The sequence below is a fragment of the Canis aureus genome, chromosome 6 (assembly GCF_053574225.1).
Source record: "Canis aureus isolate CA01 chromosome 6, VMU_Caureus_v.1.0, whole genome shotgun sequence".
NCBI classification, from domain to species: domain Eukaryota; kingdom Metazoa; phylum Chordata; class Mammalia; order Carnivora; family Canidae; genus Canis; species Canis aureus.
In genome coordinates this window covers 59945483-59966786 of record NC_135616.1, presented here as the reverse complement: position 1 = coordinate 59966786, position 21304 = coordinate 59945483, and the positions used below count along the sequence as shown (strand labels likewise).

Sequence of the window (21304 nt, the reverse complement as noted above, 5' to 3'; positions counted from 1 at the left end):
TGGCTTACTTAATTGTAAGAATATAGTATATAATACATAAAAATATATGTATTAATTGACTGTCTATGCTATTAATAAGGCTTTTGGTCAATGGTAGGCTATTAGTGAAGTTTTAGGAAAGTCACACTTATACATGATATTTTGACTGTGGCAGGGGTGGGGGTTGGCTCCCCTAACCTCTGAGTTGTTCAAGGGTCAACTGTATTTTCCTTTGTGTTGTGCTTTTGTGTTGTGCTACCTCCCAGCTAAATATCTATTTTTATAAAGTTTGAGAGAACACATGAGGAGCTATACATAAGAAGCTTTGATAGTTGTGTATCAGAGTACACAACTTTGTGTCTTTGGAAGTCTTAGATTCTTAAATATGATGAAAAGAAAACAGAAGGCGATCGGCTAAGAAAATCTGGCAAATTCCGAATGTATTGCTCAGGAATCCTCAGAATTAGAAATTATAAGTAGGAACATGGATCTCAGCCTGTTAGAGAAGTATGAGACTATGGAGGCTGTTTTGCTGCAGGCAGCAAATTGGTTAATATGTATATGCACATTGATTGAGTGGCTTTCCAAAAAGAAGAGCCCTTGGAGTCATTAAAAAATAAAGGGTTATGATGACCACAATTTCAAAGAGGGCTATTAGTAAAGGAAATATGGATTTCTGATTGATTAAAACAGAGTTCAAAAAAGAACCCATGACTGCTCTACAAGTGTCTTGTGTGATGGGCAAAACCAGAAACATTAGTGTCTATTTTCTGCAAAGGGAGCTTTATCTCCTTCAATTCAAATCAACCCAACAGTCTCAGGATTTGGAAGCCTCTGTCCTTCTCCACATTTGAACCTCAGCCACGGTCTGACATGGCTTTAGAAAGTCACATCCTTCCATAGGAAATACTAGTACCTCCCAGAGGCACTGGGGATAATCCATGACTTTGTTTTGTAAAGAAAGTGTGACTGGTGATTGACCTTTGAATTGTAACACTCCTCTCACAATGCAGGAATTTACCTCCAATCAACCTACATTTGGATAGGTAAACATCAGTGCCTTTGATCTGAAGGGATCTAAACAAGGATGTCTTTTCCCTGTCTACTCTAAAAAGATATTTGGTCCACCAGCAGACTCTGATGGTCGATGGCACAGAAATAGAGAATGCAATGTCTTCTTTTCACAGTCTAACTCTTTGGGATAAGATGATTTTCCCATGTGACTACATTTTTTATGTTGTTTAACTCTGGGTAAAGAATAAATCAGAGCCATTCAAACACTTGGCTTAGAGGCTTGGAGTTTGGGGTTGTAAACAGAATGTGTACATAGCTTCCTTCTGGGAGAGAGGAAGGAGGAGTCACGGAATCTGAGAGGCCTTGAAGATAATCTGTGGTAGGCAGCCTCTAGAAGACCTCCCAGTGATCCCTGCCTTCTGGTATTCTCTCCCTTGTACTCCCTTCCCTTGGGTGTGGGCTGAATTCAGTGAGTCAGTTCTAAGGAACAGAATACAGCAGAGTGACGGGATGTCACGAAGACTCTGACTCCCATCTTGCTAGCTCCCTCTCTCACAGTTATGCTGAAGAAAGCCAGCCACCATGTTGTCTCTCCCTGTGGAGAGAATCATGTAGCAAGAAACTGAGGGAGGCCTCTAGCCAACATCTATTGAGGAACTGGGGCTCTTACTCCAACTAAGACTCTAATTCTAGGATTCAGAGAGCTGGATCCTGCTGACAACTACTTGAGCGAGCTAGAAAGCAGATCTCTCCATGTCAAACCCTGAGAGGGCTGAAGCCTCAGAGAGACTGGATCACTGACTCACAGTATCTGTGAGATAATAGACATTTGTCGTTTTAAGCTTCGAAGGGTTGTTACGTCAACTTAGGTAACGAACAGTCCATCCAGTCCAACCTCTGTATTCTTAATGAGTTGTTGGAGACCTAGAGAGATCTAGTAGCCTGAGCTCCCATAGCCTTGGACCAGACTGCAAGTCAGGCCCCGGAATTTCCAGACTGAGCTCTCCCCCATTCACGATGCCCTTCTGCAATTTGGCATTCTGGAAACCTGCCTGACATGGCCTTGTTTAAACCCCCTTTAAATGAGCCCAGACTTTTCCCTAAAAGGATATCTCCATGTCCAGCTGGCCAGGAAGAGGACAGAGCAGTCTGGAGAGCTGGTCTTAAGGCCAATCTGTTTCTTCCATGGCCCCCAGCAGGGCTCCCCACTTGCAGCCAATCCCCATTTCAGACACTGGGCTTTCTTGTCCACCCAGAAAACTTGAAAATGCCAAATCTCCCCAGATAATAAATTCTAATATTTTATAGCCTTTCTTTCTCCGGCCAATATTCAGAGCTGTCTTGTCCTGCTAATTCTCAGTGGAAATGAGCACCAGTCTCTCTCCATGGCATTCTCCTCAAGTCACAGATTCATGTTCTGTGCTGCCTTTCGCCCTAGGCCTTCTGAGAAGAGGAAATAAGGCAGCTCTGGGGGGTGGGGCAGGGCAGGACAGTCCCAGCAGAGTGGCCTTCAGTGCCTGGACAGAGCACAGAGAGGATGGGCTGGGGTGAGGCTGGGTGAAGCCAGGGGAAGAGGCAGGCCTGGGCTGGGCGAGTCTGGGCCAAGCAGAGGAGGAGACCAACAGGTAGTCTTTGTTGGGTAGGAGGCAGGCTGGTGTCATGTGCTGGGTGGTGCACTGCAGATAGGAGCCCTGGTGTCAGGGTCAAAACCAGACTGAGAGGCAGGTCAGATCCTGGCACAAAATAGACAAAGCCAAGCAGTGGATCAGGAACGCAGGCCTCAGACACAGGTAGCAGCATCAAGTAGACCTTAATGGCACCTGATACTAGGCCTTGCTTCTAAAACAGCTATTTGCCCAGGCAGTCTGTTTGCTTCTAGTTACACCTGGAAGCAACCCTGGGACATGGATGTTTTTCATTTTCAGTGCCTTTTCACTTCATATCAAGTGCCCTCACACCAGTGGAAGGAGGAAGCAGAGTCAAGGCTGTTAGCCTTTCATGCTCCAGGAACTGGCTCCCCAGTGGCCCTGGAGGTGAGGATGGGTGTTGGGCAGGGGTGGTGGTGGGTTGTGGTATGGTGGGTTATCTGTTTTCCAAGTTTCCTGGCATATCTGTGTCTGATAATGATAGGAAGAGAGGGAGGTCTCCTCAAGTGTTTGGCTGCTTCAGGATTTGGGGAGCAGTTGTTGGTGGGGTCAAGAGGACAGCTGTTCTTAAAGACTCCAGACAGATCCACAGCAATCTTTGACTTTGGAATGGTTGGCAAGCAAGTGATCAGCTACCTCTTCCTGCCACCTGGTGGATGCTCCAGCTAATTTGTAGACTATTTCTAAGCCTCTGGTTACTGAAATGACCTTGGTATGGAACGGAGCTGGGGTCACAAAAAGGCAGCCCAGTAGATCCTGCCCTCAGATAAACTTTATTTGATCCAACCCAGCATTTAAAAATTTAAAAAGAAAATTGGATCCACTTAAAAATCAGGATTCTTCACTCCAATCCATTGGCATACTTCATTCCCTTATGATATTATGGCAGTGAGGCAGGCAGCCTCCTCTATTATTTTTTTTTCCTAAAGATTTTATTTATTTGAGAGAGAGCATGCACAAGTGAGGGTGAGCGGTGGGGGAGGAGGGACAGAGGGAGAGGGAGTGGATTCCCTGCTGAGCAGGGAGCCCAACATGGGACTCCATTCTAGGACCCTGGGATCATGACCTGAGCCAGAGGCAGATGCTCAACAGACTGAGGCACCCAGGAGTCCCTGGGCAGCCTCCTTCAGATGGAGCAGACACTCCCTCCAGGTCTAGGCTTCCAAGGTACTCCCTCCCATGACACAAGCACACGCACTTGAACCCTGCCTCTTTTACTCATCTACCTTATTTTCCCAGCCCCTATGGCTATCGGAGATTTTACTCCACAAAACTGAAGGATCAAGTTGGCCCACCAGAGGATACAGACATCATAATAAAAAGATCAAAATTCCTACACTTCAAATGCATTTTGATACCTGGGAAAGGATTTTCCTAATCTCCCTAATTACATGTCTGCTCCATTGTATTCTTTCTTCTGTGTTGCACTTCAAGAGCTCTCATAATAGAAATTGTCTGCAAGAGCCAACTGCACTTATATAATTAGCATAATATTGGTCAAGATAAATTAGCTTTGCACAAACATTACATGAACAGAGGGACTCAGTTCTCATTAACTGAAAGAGGTCATACAGTGTAGATTATATATGCAGAGATGCTAGTTTGGTCAAAAGTAATCTGCTCTGATTAAAACAGAAATAAAGTAGCTGAATTACAATAACAGAGCAGCTGCTAAACTCACTATTGATTTCGTCAGGAGACAAAGAAGTGATGATCCTCCTTGGGTCTCGTCCAAGAAGAGACAGAGTAATTTTTCCATCCAATGTCAAGTTATTAGCTATTCAAATGAATATTCCTAGTTGAACTCAGTAGATAAATTGGATTATTTCCTTCTGCTCCATGTTGTGTTTTTAACGGGCACCTTATATGATTGCACTTGACGAGCATTGCACACACAGATAAATAAATCCCCACACACAGATGTTCAATGTAGACTAATTTAGTTTTACAACATGCTTCTTGAGGGGTGCTTGGGTGGCTCCGTCTGTTAAGCATCTGCCTTCGGCTCAGGTCATGATACCAGGGTTCTAGGATTGAGCCCCATGAAGGGCTCTTTGCTCTATAAAGAGTCGGCCTCTTCCTCTCCCTCTACCCCTCTGCCCCACTCATGCATGTTTTCTCTTTCTCTCTCTCTCTCTCTAATAAATAAATAAAATCTTTCAAAATGTGCTTCTTGAAAAAGTCACTTGGAACCTGTGAATTCTAATTTCTAGTTTGGTTTCATTGCTATTTTGCTCTCTAATATGGAGCATGTAATGTCCTTTCTGGGCTCCCAGTTCCCAAGTCTTTCACTCCCTGGGATTCATGGACATAAGTGCTTGAGCCCTAGGTCTGGAACAAAGGCCTTTTTAAAAATTAAGTCTGAGGCCCAGGGAGATTGGTGGTGAGAGTATGTGGCCTGCAAGTCTCTGAAAATACTGAGCAGTTAGGCTCACATCTGTTGTGGATGTCACAAGGGGTTGTGGTTTGTCGAGGATCCCATGAGGAAAGGTAGTTAACTTTAAAAAGTAGATGAATTTTTAAAAAAACAGCCACATGTATTGAAGCATAAGAAAAGAAAATAGATCAATGCAGTGTTTCTAATTAGAATGAGGAACTAATTTTAAAAAGGATTTAACCTTGAACTTACAATTTATTTCGTCACTCAAACATATATCCTGCGGCTGGTTCTATGGGTGCCAGCAAAATGACTGTCCCCCAGCAAAAGCATCAAGTCCATGTGCACTTGCTGGGATGATGCCCTGCGTTAATTTAGTCAAAAGGCAAGGAGTCTACTGCAATGCAGGCTGCCTAATAAATACTGATTACCGAACAGTGTCTCACTCTCAATTTGAAGTTTTTTAGTTTTTTGTTTTTTCTTTTTCTTTTTTTGGTCTGGTGGCTCTCCTGCCTGCCTACCACAGGGACCAAGATCTTAGTCAAGAGGCTTTCCAAACCATGTGTGTGTGTGTGTGTGTGTGTGTATGTGTGTAATGGACAAGCACAATGAAAACAAAGCAGATATATGTACATGAAGACCGCCAAAGCCATGGTACATCAAACTCATCCCACTGGTTGTGCAATAATTTCCTCTCTAATCTCACCCCAAGCATCTAATTTTTTTTCTTTTGTTTTTTAATGTGATGTATATTTAAGTGATTTTTTTTCTTTGATTCTTCTCCAGAAGAGTCACTGGATACCTGCACTGTGGGATGTGGGAGACCTTAGAATCCTCCCACTCATCCCTGCAAGTCCTCTTATTTTTCTTCATTCCTAGGATGAACATTTACCTCCAACTGCGCCAAAGTTGCAATGCTCAGTTCTTTACTGTTTTCTTTTCAATAATTCAGGCTTGGTGAGATGTGCAGTTTTTTTAAAAAGAAAAGAAAAATCCCCTCCAAGTAAACAAGGGGAAGAGTGTTTTTCTTGTTGTTGTTTTTTTTAAATAGACTTGCTAGTGGACACTAGCTGGTGAGGTCGGGGAGTCCTGAGAAGCTGAGGAGCTCCCAGGACCACCATCCAGTGTCCTTCAGCCCCCCTTGCTCCTGGGAGCAAATGCCCAGCAAAAAGGGATATTTCCTCTTCCTCTTCCTCCTTTCCTTCTGAAAACAACCTTTTCCTGACCACGGGCTCAGAGAGGGTGGGACACATTTTCTCTCTTCTGGTTAGAAAAACAAACATGCACCACACTTCCAGCTTCTCCTTTGTGCTTCTGGATCTCACTCAGGGGAGGAAGAAGCTGCTGTTCCCCATGTCCTTGATCATCAGCCTCACATCTCAGCTTCGTTCAGTTTCCAGGATACCCACCCCACCCCCAGGCTGGGTGGGGAGCCCCACCCCCTCTTCCAAGCATGCAATCTTGAATGTTGCTGAGCCCCCAGGACTTGCTCTTTATCACTCTAGGGGCATTTTCTTTGAATGCAATCCAGTCTCTCAGATTCCCACGTTCCAAGAGGCTGCTCTCTGTCCGATGGAACATTCTGTTGCTGTGCACTGTGAACCAGTCTTATTTTGTTCTTTTCATTAGGGAATGTTTCCATCAGGGGCCTGTGAGTTGAAAAGGCTCAGTGCTCAGAATGAGGATGGCTTTGTCTCCCCTAGCTTCGTGACCTCTGCCAGGAGTGCTTTCGGGGCTCCAGACAGGACATAACAGAGAAAAGTGCTCAGAGCCCTGTTGATGAAATTTTGAGAGTTGCGGAGAAACCGCTAGCCAGGCTGCCTGGATATATTAAAATGTCATCTCTACATTTTGGACATGATTAGCTTGTTTAGTTCGTGCTAGAGAGCAAAATAGAGTTTGTTCTCAAGGGAGAGAAGCAGACGGAGAAAACAGGCATATGAACAGCTGACAATGTTCCAGCCACTTTGTCACAAAGAACTGAATCCTCCATTATTAGAGCCAAAAATCATCAGCCAATTCGAGTCCCCTGGGAATGATGCGAGGCTGGAGCAGAAGTGGCCAAAGCCCCCTCCACATGGACGCAAAAAGCAAAATGCTATTCTTTTAAGTCAGGTTCTTAGGAAGGGAAGCAGAGCTTCTTAACATTTATTATAAATTATGTGCCAGGCACTGGGCTGGGTGCTTTTATGCTTGCTATTTAATTATTAAGCCACTTGGAAAATAGGTATTAATACTACTGTGTGTCTATAAATTTGGTTTATGTTTATCTACATTCATATCAGTTGCTTCCTTAGTTGGCCAGGTAGCTGTTCAAACATCACCTTTGACAACCTCCTTCCTGAGCCCTTAGCCCATAACCACAACGCCTGCCATCCTCTGCCTCATTTCTATGGCTCCTCTGATGCTGTTACCTTCTGGGTGAATTCCTCCCAATTCCAATTTATTAATTCTCTCTTCAACTACATTTAGTTTAGAAACTATCCTCTTGAGTTTTTGAAAACATTTCAAAGGTTATACTTTTCTTCATAATTTCTAATTTTATGTCCACCTGTGTTTATTTCATTTGTCTGTCTTAATGGCATAAACAAATGTCATTGGCATAGATATTTTGTCGGGATGTGATGCCTTCAATGATCTCTTCAAGGATTCCAGATGAAAGTATTTTTAAGTCTTTTTCACAATTTTTAAATTATTTCTTTCTGGAAAAAAACTCAAACCAATTATTGACTTTATTGGCTCTTTCTGGTGTTTGATCTCTTGGTGAATTTTTTTTTTTTTATTGACTTATGATAGTCACACACAGAGAGAGAGAGAGGTAGAGACACAGGCAGAGGAAGAAGCAGGCTCCATGCACCGGGAGTCCAACGTGGGATTCGATCCCGGGTCTCCAGGATCGCCCTGGGCCAAAGGCAGGCGCCAAACCGCTGCGCCACCCAGGGATCCCTCTTGGTGGATTTTAAAGTTGGGTTTACAGGATCATTATACATAGGAATCTTTTACCCTTGCCTGTATTTTTCTCTGTATATTCCTTCTTGTGGGGTTTATGTTTGAGCCTGAGCTAAGCTACACCTCAGGCAGTGGTATGTAGCACGTCCTCCAGCTTCCTTTCACAGGCCAGGGAAGCCCTGCCCCAGCTTCCGGTTGTGAGCTCTGAACACGACTCCGGCTCCTGTGCCTCCCACAGAGCACCTTTCCTTTCTGGTGTGCTTTTATCTGCAGAAGCCAAACTCATGGCTCCTACTACCTACTTCCAGATCCAGAACCTGGCAGGCCCTCAGATCAGCCCCTACTCTTTGCTACCCATTTTGATTCTGTTCTAGGACTGTGGTGATATATATATATATCTCCACAGTTGTGGAGATATACACACACACATATACACACACACACACATATATATATATATATATAATTTTTGAGTGTGGCTATGACTTTTTAAAAATTTTTATTTATTTATTTTAGAGAGAGAGCATGTGCATATGAGCAGGAGGGGCAAAGGGAGAAGGAGAGAGAGAGTCTCAACCAGACTCCTCACTGAGTGCAGAATCTGACTTGGGGCTTGATTTCACAACTCTGAAATCATGACCTGAGCTAAAACCAAAAATTGGACACTTAACCAGGCACCCCAAGTGTGGCTTTGACTTTTAAAATTCTTTTTTATATGTTCTCTCTCATCGCTATGTGTTGGATCAGAGAGAGCTTTATAGCATTCACTTACAGTGCCATTGAATCTGGTGAACAGGAATTGGAATTGGGAAACACATATTTGGTAGGACAGAAGTGGGAGGTCAAAACTGGGCAATTATGTACAGGTTGGAAGAGTGAGTAGAGAACCTGAAGAAATGATGAGTTCAAGTACTGCTGGTAAGTTACCGTGCAGGAACCCTAGTTATTAAGATGAAAAGAAAAGCCATCAAATTTCAAGTTGAGTTTCATGGCCCTGATTTCACAGGTCCTCCCTCCCTCTCCTTCCTTCTTCTTAAACCCTCTCTCCCTCACTCCCCTTCACATTGGTGATAATCCCTATGGTGACCAACCATTTTAGTTTGCCTAGGATGGTTTTGGTTTTAGCACTGAAAGTCCTGTTTACTAGGAAAGCCTCAGTCCTGGGAATCTGGGATAGTTGGACACCTTAACTTCCTACCTTTCACCTTGTGAGTGCTAATAGAAGACCCCTAATACCAAAATTAACATTGCTAAGGGGTAAGCTTGAGAGACAATAATGGGAAGGGGAAGACAAAGGAGGAGGCCCTGGGCCTCTCTAGTCTTTGCTGTGTAGAAGAAGCAATAACCCAAGAAGGACTTTTACTCTGAATTCAGCAGAAATACAGACTCAAAAGGGACTTCGAAGGATGCGATCCTCAGAATTTACTTGCTTGGAGAAAGTTGGACCATCAATATAAATGGTATTTATAATTCCTTATATATTGGGTTCAGAAATTACTTGCTTTTGGAAAGGAAGGTTGTATAAATATTATTTGATTTGATTTCTCTCTGGTCTTTGTGAGTTCAATAAGCTATCAATGATAGCATTAAAAATGATAATGCTATCATTTTTTAAGTATGTTGAACTAGATAGTATCAGTTCCACTGATTCCATATTTTTTTATCAGTGATCAAAACCATACATCATTTCATGCTTGCTTCTGCAGCACATCTACAAAAATTAGAATGATCCAGAGATGATTAGCCTGGTTGCTGCACAAGGATGACATGCAAATTTGTGAAAACCGTATGTCATTTCACTATTTTCAAAGTGCCTTTATCTTAGAAAAGCATTGGTCAGTTCTACAACCACTGTCACTACAACTAAATGCTGCTAAGGTTGTCCTTAGCTATCAGCAGTCACTGCTAACAGAACACTAATTTTATTTGGATGGTGATGGAGGTTAGTGGTGTGTAGCAGCAATATACCTTGACTCAGGGAATGAGTTAGGATTGATAAATTCCATCTAGTCATGGCTATATGACTTTTCCTTGTAAACTGCTCATCGTTCCTCCACCTTTGCTACTAGGAGTAAAATGTTACCAGTTGGGACCAATGAGATATAAAATGAAAGTCAGCTGGGAGTTTTCCAGGAAATGTTTGCTTTTCTAATAAAAGGGACAGACTTGAAGAAAAGCATGCTGTCATCCCTTTCTCCTCCTTCATATCTGGAATGTGGATGTGATGCCTGGAACTAAGGCAGCCACATCAAGTCCATGAAGCAATACACATGATGATGAAAAGCAATATGCCTATAAAGTCATATTTGAAGGAGAGCAAGAGCTTGAGGCCTTGATGACCTGGTCAGACCTTCCCCAAGACTGTACCTCTGGAGTTCCTGTTTAATAAAAACAAGTGTCCTTACCATTCAGGCACCTGTTGGTGCGTGGCCCTTTACTTGCAACTAAAAATCAATTTCATGCTGAAGAACAAGGTAAATAATCCATAATGATGATACACGGAAATGGGAATCTATGTTAGCAGACCTGTCATGGTTTTTGGTGGTGGTTTTTTTTTAAGATTTTACTTATTTATTCATGAGAGACACACACAGAGAGGCAGAGACATAGGCAGAGGGAAAAGTAGGCTACCTGTGAGAAGCCTGATGTAGGACTTGATCCCAGGACCCCAGGATTATGACCTGAGCCAAAGGCAGATGCTCAACCATTGAGCCACACAGGTGCCCCTTGTGGGTTTTGGCATTCCAAAGCTCTTTATTCTAAATAGGAAAGGAGAAACACTCTTTTTGTTACCCCTCGGTGCTCAATGATTATTCAGTTTCAGTATAAACAAAATGTTCTATAATGTGCTCTCTCTGCAGTGCCTATTTGGGGATGAGACATAACTCTATATGATGCCATACTAAAATCCTTTTGTGCATCTTAGAAATAGAACATCATCTGTGCTATATTGTCTTAGGGCAAAAGGATATAGACTGGGGACCACCAGAACTTCCAGGGCAATATTTTGCTGGGGGATTGGATTAAATCCACCACAAGAATAAGACAACTGCTTATAGTGGGCTGGAAGGTGGACTCACAAACCCACTGCCATCTACAGAACTAGGATTCAGCCAGTGCTCAAGTGGACAATGAGCCCAATCCAAGGCTTCCAAATAGCTTCTGTGTTGGCAGGAGGATAGATCCTACCTTGATCAAGGATAGGTAAAAGGGTAAAGAATGAATTCTGTGGGGAAATGCTATAGAACAAGATAAAGGGAGCATCATCCCAAAAGCTTAGAGAAAGGACATGCCTCTGAAAATGATTTACTGCAAGACCCAGAAGATTTGGGGCAGTGTATGGTATCCTTATTATACAGAGAAAAGGCAGAAAGGAAGCAAAACCAACACAATAGAAACCCAAAGAAACAAATATGATAAGAATGAACCATGAGATTTTTGAGCACCCTTAACTTCTGAGTTCCTACTGTGGACCAGCACTCAGGGGCTCAGTGATGGCTAAAGTATAGCCCTTAACCACCAGGTGCTCGTGGTGCCATGATCCCATTCCATCACAGTAACTTATTCGGAATTGAATTGTAATAATAAGCTATGATACCATGAAGTCCTACAGTGTATTAAAGCATTTGTTTTCTAGACACACTCTATTTTGGAAAGATTAAATTGCCATCTCCTAAGTAAGTAAATGAAGCAGGGAATGCGCAGAGGAATGGGAACCACTGAATGTTTCATTGAGCTCTGGTTGTTTTATGCAAGACGCTCTAAGAAAATGCATCGTTCTTTAGAAGATCTATTTCTCCTTGCTTATATGGAAGTGATGGAAGGTCCTCCGGAAGAGAGGTAGTGACAGCAACACAAGCTACTTCTTCTGTGCAGCCAGCATGGGTTGAGCCATAAGCTCTTTGAAGACTCAGGAATCTTCCCACCAGCACAGGGACATGTCGGGCAAGTTCACTCATTGTTTCTGAGACTGCTCAGTCCAATCCTGGCCACTTCTCTACTTCCAGCCTTCCCCTGCCCTTCTCTGAGGACAGAAATTAAGCCACACACTCAGAATGTCCTATCCTGTCCCCCTGACCTCCAAGGAAATATCAGTTCATAGCAGAAGGGTGTAGGGGGGAAGGGGACAATCATTTCTCAACCTATTATTTAAGCTCTTCTGATAGAATCTTGCCCCTGGGCACGCTGATGGGCCAAAGGATGGAAATGGGCCACAAGCTGGGACAATGATAGAGCAATACCATGCCCTGGGCACAGCAACTGGGAAGGGAAGGGCATTTGATCCACTGGGACCCATTGTAGCATATTTTTGGAATTCATGATCTAGGGACCACAGAGCACAGTGCTCATTTTCTCTCTGTGGTGGAGACTAGCAGCTCTGAACTCATCAAGACGGCATTTCCTGCCATGTGGAGGAAGCTTGGCTTGCAGTAGGAGGAATGATACCGCTCACAGAGGTACAGTATGACAGATCCGTTTCTAGCTGTTCCTGAGCTACACTCACATCTTGACCATCCCACAGCCATATTAACCTTCCAAACACATTTTCCCTTGACTGAGTTTAACGTGGGTTTGGCATTTATAACCAAAAACAAAACAAAACAAAAAAACCCTAACGCTGTGTGTTTTGGTTTTCCAAAAGAATTTTTTTCCCGATTATAAGAGTGATACTCATAAAAATTCAAATATTGGAAAATATTATATGTAAAATAAGAAACTACTGTAATTCCACCATCCAGACATAATCATTGTCTTTTAATATTATTCTGGGCATTTCTTTCTTTTGAAGTACAGATAAATAGGTAGTTTTATAGGAGTACAATTTTATAACATACCATTTTACCTAAAAATATGTTTTGGATATTTTTATGGAACAATACTTCTAAAATCTACATTTTGAAAATAACTGCCTAGAATTTTATATTGAACTACTTTAATGTACCCAGTCCCCTTTGTTGAACATTTAGGCTATTTCAAAAGTTCTGCTATGACAAAAACACAACAATGAACGTACTTGTATGTACATTTTGGAGCACTTGCTATAGTCCTCACTTCTTAAATTCTAATATTCTTATTTGTTTTGGCAACTTTTCCTGTAGCCTACCAATGTCATGTATGACCTTTTGGTTCACTCCTTATTTATTCATTCATTCTCTCAACAAACATACCGAGAGCACGTTATGTATGCTGCTGTACTAGATATGGGGAAAACAAACAAGGGTAAATGTTGGTTTCATCTTTAAGGAGGAAGGGGAAACTAGAAACTTTCTATTGAAAGCTGACTCTGCTAAGCACTGTACAGGTTTATTTGACTTAGTTTTTATTTAAAAAAGAGGGCAGTCTGGGTGGCTCAGTGGTTTGGCACCGCCTTCAGCCCAGGGCGTGATCCTGGAGACCTGGGATCGAGTAACCGCGTCCGGCTCCCTGCATGGAGCCTGATTCTCCCTCTGCCTGTGTCTCTGCCTCTCTCCCTCTCTGTGTCTCTCATGAATAAATAAATAAAATCTTTAAAAACATTTTTTTTAAATAAAAAAAAATAAAAAAGAAACACCAGGTGTCCCTGGGTGGCTCAACGGTTGGGTGTCTGCCTCTGGCTCAGGGTGTGATCCTGGTCCCAGGATCCAGTCCCGAATCGGGCTCCCTGTGAGAAGCCTGCTTCTCCCTCTGCCTGTGTCTCTGCCTCTGTCTCTGTGTCTCATGAATAAATAAATAAAATCTTAAAAAAAAAAAAAAACCACCAACCCTGTGCAGGGTTATTATCTTTTTATATAAGTGAAGAAAGGAAGATCAGAGAGGTTGAGTAGCTTATTCAAGATCACACAGCACATAAGTGCAGACCTATATCAAGGTCTGACTTCTATCACATGTAGTTTAAAGAAAGAGGTGTGACGGCAAATGACAAAACCAATCTGTAAGTGCTCTGTAAAATCTGAGCAAAAGGATGCATTTAGGTCCATCAACCACAATAATCAGCAGAGGTTGACCTTAGATAAATCTTTTATCTGTAGCAAGCTGCTTTGTAATAGTCCAGGTTAAATCACTTGCCTGACTCCACACAGCTCTAGGGGGCCCTTGGCAAGCCAGAATATTTGCCAGCTGGGAAGTTGGGGGAGAGAAAGAGGCTGTTTCTAAGCAGCTCCGTTGGGACAGGCTAAAACTAGCAGGTGTAATACCAGGGCTCCTGGGAAGATCAGAACAGCAGTCAGAGAGGAGGCAGAGCCATTTGAAAGAAGAGCTCAGAAGAAAGGGACAAACTGTTGGGAGGCCTCAGGACTCAGGCTGGTGGAGGCGACACCCTGAGTGGCCTCACACTTGGTGTAGGTGATGCCCCAGCATAAGCCAACCCTTGGGATAAGCATGCATGTCACTGGAGCCTGGGAATAGAGGAGGCTGGAAGTATTGCTTGCCAGGCACAGGGCTGTAACAGCCGATTAAACTCGTGCAGTTTGTGACTTCATGGCTGCTGAAGGCTTTAGATTTGTTCGGATGAGATCCACAAAGCTGGTGCTATGATGTCCAGCCAGGAAATACTTGACAAGCCTCAGCTCTTTCTTTCCCTAGGGGAAGACCCGAAGTGCAAAGCACGTGCATTCGGGGAATCTAGTATCTTCCACACTTCCTTTCCTTGTACACGTTCCCCAAGGGGCCTCCTTGCCCTGTGGCTGAACCCCCCACTGGAGGCATCACGGCTGAGCGCATGACTTTTCAACCCATTTTATTAATTTTTTACAAAAATGTATTTATTTTGAGAGAGAGCAGAGGGGAGAATCGCAAGCAGACCCCTTGCTGAGCATGGAGCCCAATGTGTGGCTTGATCTCGGGACCCTGAGATCACAACCTGAGCCTAATCAAGAGTCCAGCGCTTAAATGACCGAGTCACCCAGGCGCCTCTTCAACCTCTTTAAAATCTTGACTGGAACACCAAGAGATAAAGCAAATGAAATTGGAGCTGCTCCCATCTGAGTAGGAGTCAGGGGTGCCAGGGTCCCCTTCCTCTCCCAGGATGTTCTGTTGCAGTTTAGAAGCCACTGGCCTTGCTGGAAGAGTTCCAGATTTGAAGTTAGAGCACCCAGGTTCTAATCTAGGTTCTGCCACTTAGAAGGAGTGTGGCTTTTGAGAAGTCACACAATCTTTTAGATTCCATGGTTTTTACTTGTGAAATGGAGAAACTAGAAACTAGTTCTTGTTTCCTTCAGAAGTTGATGTGAGCAATAGGTGCAACCAGGTGGGTAAAAGCAGCTGTAAAAAGCCATAAAAATGCAAAATGTTCCTTTCCTTAGCTTTTCCACATTTGCACAGCCCCAGGATGTTTCCATGTCTTTGGGCTAGGGGACAAATTTCACCACTTGGAAACCAAACAGTGTGATTTACTTACTTTTATGGTTTCTAAAGAGAAATGATCATTTTGAAGGTACATTTCTTTGGGTTTTTCTCCCCTCCATGTTTTATTCCTGGATCCCCCCTCTCCTTTTCTCTGATAAACCCACCCACTTCTGTGTCTCAGCCCCACCCCCCCCTTCCCCAGAGACCCAAAACTGTTGCCCTCAGGCACACAGTATCTTCTGTAACAGGTCCTCTATGCATGCCAACTCATTTTGTCACTTAGATTTATGACACTCTAGGAAATCCATTTTAGCAGGGAACACCAAGGTCATTTCCTCTATTTCTCTAAGTATACCCCAGGTTCATACAAAATAAAGATACCAGATGTCTTCTCAGAGTTCTATCAGAGAAACCATGATTTCTGGTGGTTCTCCTGTTGCTGGGGATGTTATGTTGCAGCACTATATGCAGTAGTGATAACACATCCACCCCGGGCCCTCCTACCCACAAAGCCAGAAGATCGTAGGGGAACAGCAGTTTATCAATGGGGTTCACCAGAGAGGACCATGTCAATTTCTCAAAGTCATGGCTGGCTTAAATATTGGGCTTGATTTGGAGCATGGAACAGAGAATTATGTTCTCAGCAGCTCCCCAGCTGCCTATACAGTTAGGGCTTTCCCTCTACTGCCTGACACACAGGGTGGGTTTTGAAATGGACTAAGATGAGTTATAGTTCCATGTTCCCTGATAGTCTCCAGATGTATACCAACGGTATATGCTGTGGGTGTTATATTAAATTGGATCAATTTTGTTTTCTGGGTAGGAAGTCAGCCAGTGTTGCTGTGACTTATACTCGTCGAGTGGTTTCAGGACCATGGCAGCAATGGTCACCTCTTTAGAGTGAGTTGACTCTCCTGATGGGCCAGTGGTTTGGATGATCCATTATAGGCCGGGTAGAAATTGGATTTCAAGTGGGAGCAATAATTCCGCCCCACATCCCATAGACTAATAGAGCTTAATAGAACTGTTGCTTATGCAGAAGAGATTTCTCTCTTCCTTGTGTACCTGTTTTGACATTCTACCTGTGTGTAGCTCACTTGACTTTAAGTGGAGCCACAGAATTCTTTCTGGAGCTTCACAGCCTGTCTTTACATTTTCTTTCGAATGACTTAGTCCAGTGCAGAGGAAGAATAAATAAGGTGGAAGGGGATAAGTCACTGGCAGAGAATTCTAGCCCTGAGATCCCTGGCAGCAAGATCTACTCTTCTTGCCAGCGGGGTACTTGGGGCTTTCAGGATTTGGCCTCTTACCACCACTCAGATCTGTTCCTTGATGCTCCTCTAAAATGTGGTAATCCCTTGAGGCCAGACTTCAGGACTTTGGCCAGAGCATGACATAGGAGAGATGTTTCTCTGCCTCCTCCACTCACTCCCCTCCTGCAACGCATCCCTGCATCTTTCCTCAATACCAGCGGGACACCACACACGCTCCTTGTGGCTATGACCCTAGTCAGTTGTCTTCAAGGCAGAGCTTCCTGTCTTTCAGCCTCGTCATATGCATGACACCACCTGGTGCGTCAGTCCCAGGTGGGGTGGGGGTGAGAGGGTTACCCTGAACCCTGGGCTCGCCAGCTTTCAAACTGAAGACTAGAGAATTCATAGGTGAATGGGTATGCAATGTGTTTTGTGCCTACACCCAACATTTAACTCTGATCCCTGGCTACATATCAGAAAAGAACCAGAGAGTATAAGGGATAATTGAAATCTCATTTGGTTAATTGGTTTTAACTTCCTTCCCTACCAGACCTTTTACCAGAGCTATTAATTTCCTCATTTTTCTCCTTTCATTTTCTCTGTCCAACCTCTGTTTACGGAGCTAATCCACCATGACAAGAACAAAAAAGCCTGGCAGTCAGGGGAAGGAGAAACAGGGAACTCAGTCATCTGCAGACTAGGCTGTGGGCTGCTGCAGCGGTCAGACCCCATCTCATAGGGCCAGTCGGGTCTCACCATCCCACCCCCATGACACCCCAAAACTCAGTCCTCCGTGAGGCTGTGTCCCTCCCTGGGCCCACTCAAAGGCCAGAGACACTCCTGGGGTTGGAAGAGAGGTGGGAGCTGACTGCTGCCAAGCAAACATGGAGTCCCAAGTGAGAATCTAGGGTGTTCTCAGCCTCAGAACAGGCCAGCCAGCTCTGAGACATGCAAACCGCCACAGGTGCAGGATGTAAACCAGAAGTGGCCGGGTAAGGCTGATGAGGCCACGGGCTATGTGCTTTGCATATGCCCCTAGCAGGCTAAAGTTAGGTTCTGGCTCAGGGGAAGGGCCACATTTAGCTAGTCTCGCTACTGAGCTGGGGACCCATCCGTGCTCTGGCCAAGGGCGCAGTCTGGCTGGCCCTTTCAGAGTCACAGGCTGGGCTCCAGGTCACTACTGTGCTGCAGTAGAGGAAGGGAAAACTCAGAACTGCCCCTTTCCTTCCCCACAAGCAAGTCTGAACATCATAGATGTAAAATCAGCGAAAATGGACCAGTCAAGTCCTATCTAATCCTCTTGATGCTACCAAGTCTGTCTCCCTCTTTGTTGCCCTCCCCCTCTCCCAGACCTAAGACATCACCAGATCCCATGAGAGAGCTTCCCCCCATCCGCCCACCCCCCACTGCTGCTTAGGGACCCATCTCCACTAACCTGTCTCCTACAATAGTACTTGCCTTCTGACCTCTGACCCCACAATGGGCCTTCCTTTCTGTAGTCCAGCCTCACCCCCTTACAGCCAATGCCCAGCTTCTCTTGCTGTCAGTTTGCTTTCTTTTTCTTTTCTCTAAAGGTTTTATTTATTTTTTTTGAGATGGAGGGAGATAGAGAGGTGCGGGGGGGGGGGGAGGGGGGCAGAGATCACAGGAGGGGGGAGGGGTAGAAGGAGAAGCAGACCCCCACTGAGCAGGGAGCCTGACATGAGACTCAGTCCCTGGACCCTGAGATCATGACCTCAGCCGAAGGCAGACATTTCACAGACTAAGCCACCCAGTCACCCCAGTTTGCTTTCTTCTTTAGCTATGGTGTGCATGCCTATTCCAGTGAGCCACCTTAAGCCACGTGGTTCCCCAGGTGTGCAGGCCCCAGGTACCTGAAAGGGCATTGACCAAAGAGCCCGCAGGGACAGGAGCTTGGCAGGCTGTGTATGCTGAACAGAGATGCTTGCACCCTCAGCATTTCAGTGCCCCCCCAGCAGCTCCAGCCTCCCCTCAGCTGTGGGATCTGAGCTGACCTAAAGACCAGGCCAGGAAATAGGGGCTGTATTTGCCATATCCTTGGGGCACATGTGTTGTGCTAAAGACATGGTGCCCCACGGTGTCTTTGAAAGACTACACATTAGACAGAGGATATTTTTTTTTTCTTTTTCAAAAGGGATGGGGGAGGGGAAGGGGGGAGGTTTTAGGCAGGATGTGAGGTAGTCAGTCCGCTGTCTTGTATCACTGGTTGTTAAGGATGGATAGACTTGCTCACAGAGGTCTCAGTGACCCCCCTGGAGTCAGTGTGGTGGAGAGGAGGCTAGATGGGGTAGAGATTGCGTTGTTGCTCAGAACCCCTGCCCCAACTGTACCTTAGGCAGTCTGCCCAGACCTGATAAGGAAGAGCACATTCCCTTTTTTGGTCCTGGAGATTAAGGGCTGTTTTCCAATCAGGAGAAAGCTATAGATGTTAATGCTTCCAAAGCCAAGAGGCTGGGTATGATTGGAGTCTGGTCATTGGATAACAGGTGAATAGGACGAGGGGCTGAAGAGGATGGCAGGCAATGTTTGGGAATCCGTTATCTGTAATCCTACCTGGCCTGTTTCCTCATAGCTCATTGACAGTGTTGACCACTCACAGAGCAGGGCACAGTGCTGAGCATGCTGGGTGGTATTCCAGTGACAACAAAAGACATGGAAGGCTCTATTCACAAGGACTTAAACATCTGATGGGGGAGAGGAGATAGGACCTAGGAACAAATATAATGATTACATGGAGACAGATAGAAAGGGGATAGACATTCCTCAGCAGCCATTATAGGCACATTGTCTCACAATGATGCAGGCCCTTAGATCAATTTTGGAGATTGACCCAGATTTCGCAGGAGTCTGAAACCACTCTGCTCTGTTTGAAGCTCTCATTACCATTTCTGTTCACATATTGCTTCCAGTGGTTTCCTCTGGGAATCACTTGAGAGCACATTCCCTCTAGAGACTAGCTAGAGACATCACGGAAAGTCACTCTATAGGTAGATGGCAGACCAGGACCCAGTAGCAGGGGACCTGGGATAAGGCTGACTCAAGAGGGAGCAAAGTGCCTGACCCCTCTAAACTTCCATTCTTAAATCAAGCCACTCATGCAACTGACCTCACGTCTGAGGGCTTGTTTTCGCTTGCTTGCCTGTTTCTGCTGTGGAAGGAAACAGGTGCTGTGAAAGATAAGTTATAGGAGAACACTACTGCCTTACTCTGATTAACTGGGAAAAGACACAGAAGATTTGCTTCTTCTAGAAGTTAAAGCTGTAAAGAGCGGGTTCGGAGTTTCTCAACCTGGGTGCTATTGGTCATGGCCTGAATAATTCTTTCTTATGAGGGGCTGACCTGTGCCTTGTAGGATGTTTAGCAGCATCCCTGGCCTCTACTGACCAGCCCCCACCTCCAGCTGTGACCATCTAAACTGTCTCCAGATGCTTTCAAATGTCCCCTGGAGGCAAAAATCACCTGCAGTTGAGAGTCACTGCTACTTATGAAAGGAGTTGGATCCCAGGCAGCCTGACACTTGCTCAGGAAAGGGCTGGATTTCCAAAATGGAAACAGAATCATGGGAGGGTCAGCGGCAGACATGGGGTTTGGGGAGGCTTAAATCCGAATGACGTGTGGTGCTTTCTCAAGAAAAAACTTTCGGAGGATTTCCAGTGTTGATGTAAATTGCTTTTATAAGATTGTTAGTTGAATGTGTATAAACATGAAACTGGGCATACATCCCATACATAGGCTTGTAACTTCTACAATTGCTATATCAAGACAAATTCATGATTTTGACAGACCAAATATGAGACCAGCAAATTTAACCTATTAATTTAATGAGACAGATGGCATGATTTTGTGGTTACTTGCTTGGTTACTCAGGGGTCTAGGCCTTTCTTTGGGTCAGGCATTGTCCCATGACTCAAATCTCACACAACATGGTCCCTTCCAACTGTGAAAACTTGGGTTGTGAGCCTTTCATGAGGTCACTTGGTGAAGGAAAACTTGACTCATGAAGGTCACCTGTGTTTTCTTCTTAGCAGTCAAGACAAAATAGTACATCTGGCTCCCACATGGTCAGAAGCCCAGAGTGATGTGGACACTGTAAGCTCTAAGTTGGACCTATGGAGGACCTAGATGATGCTCACATTTTTCAGATGCTCCTCAAAATGAAAAGAATTTCTTATAAAAAAATTTTAAGTTCCCACAGAGAACTCCCAAGAATATACTAGGAGACTCTCAGAGGAGTTCTAATTGGGTCTGATCCTCTTTCCAGATGAGGAATGAGGCCCGGAGAATTGCCCGGGGAAACAGCTGCTAAAGGTCAGGGCTGACTGGAAGGGAGCCTCTGCGCTGGCGGCCAGCGCTCCCTCATCCTCTGACCTCTCGTCCCAGCAGGCATTACAGAATTCTCACGTGGAACTCTGTAGAAGGTTCGGCTTACTGTTTTAAACGTTCATTCAACTGAACTGAATACTTCACATTCACTTTTTTAAGGGTGCTAAATTGAACTCAAGAGTTTGTTTTCAAAAATCTGATCTTTTAGCATTTAATAGTATGGTTAGAAAGCATTTTGCATGCACATGTGGGTGTGAGCTATAACCTACATACATAAAAGTGCATTAAACATCAATATCCAAAAAAAAAAAAAAAAAAAAACATCAATATCCAATTCAGTGAACAGGACAAAGTGAAAACCCACAGAACCAAAGCCAGGTGAAGAAAGAGAACACTTCTAGTGTGCAGCATTCTTGGTC

General features: G+C 44.5%; 1 long non-coding RNA gene and 1 other non-coding gene across 4 annotated transcripts in view; one reads left to right on the top strand and one right to left on the bottom strand.

The window, feature by feature from the left end:
• The window catches only part of LOC144316206 (uncharacterized), a 54713-nt gene that overhangs the window by 16590 nt on the left and 16819 nt on the right, over nucleotides 1–21304 (bottom strand). The window contains exon 3 of one of the 3 annotated variants that reach the window (XR_013382063.1): nucleotides 19116–19270. The exons of the other annotated variants lie outside the window; for them this stretch is intronic. This is a non-coding gene — a long non-coding RNA (uncharacterized LOC144316206). The remainder of the gene's footprint in view (nucleotides 1–19115; nucleotides 19271–21304) is intronic. 3 annotated transcript variants of the gene reach the window in all.
• On the top strand, nucleotides 9660–9762 carry LOC144316588 (U6 spliceosomal RNA). Its single transcript, XR_013382534.1, has one exon. It is a non-coding gene; the product is annotated as a U6 spliceosomal RNA (small nuclear RNA).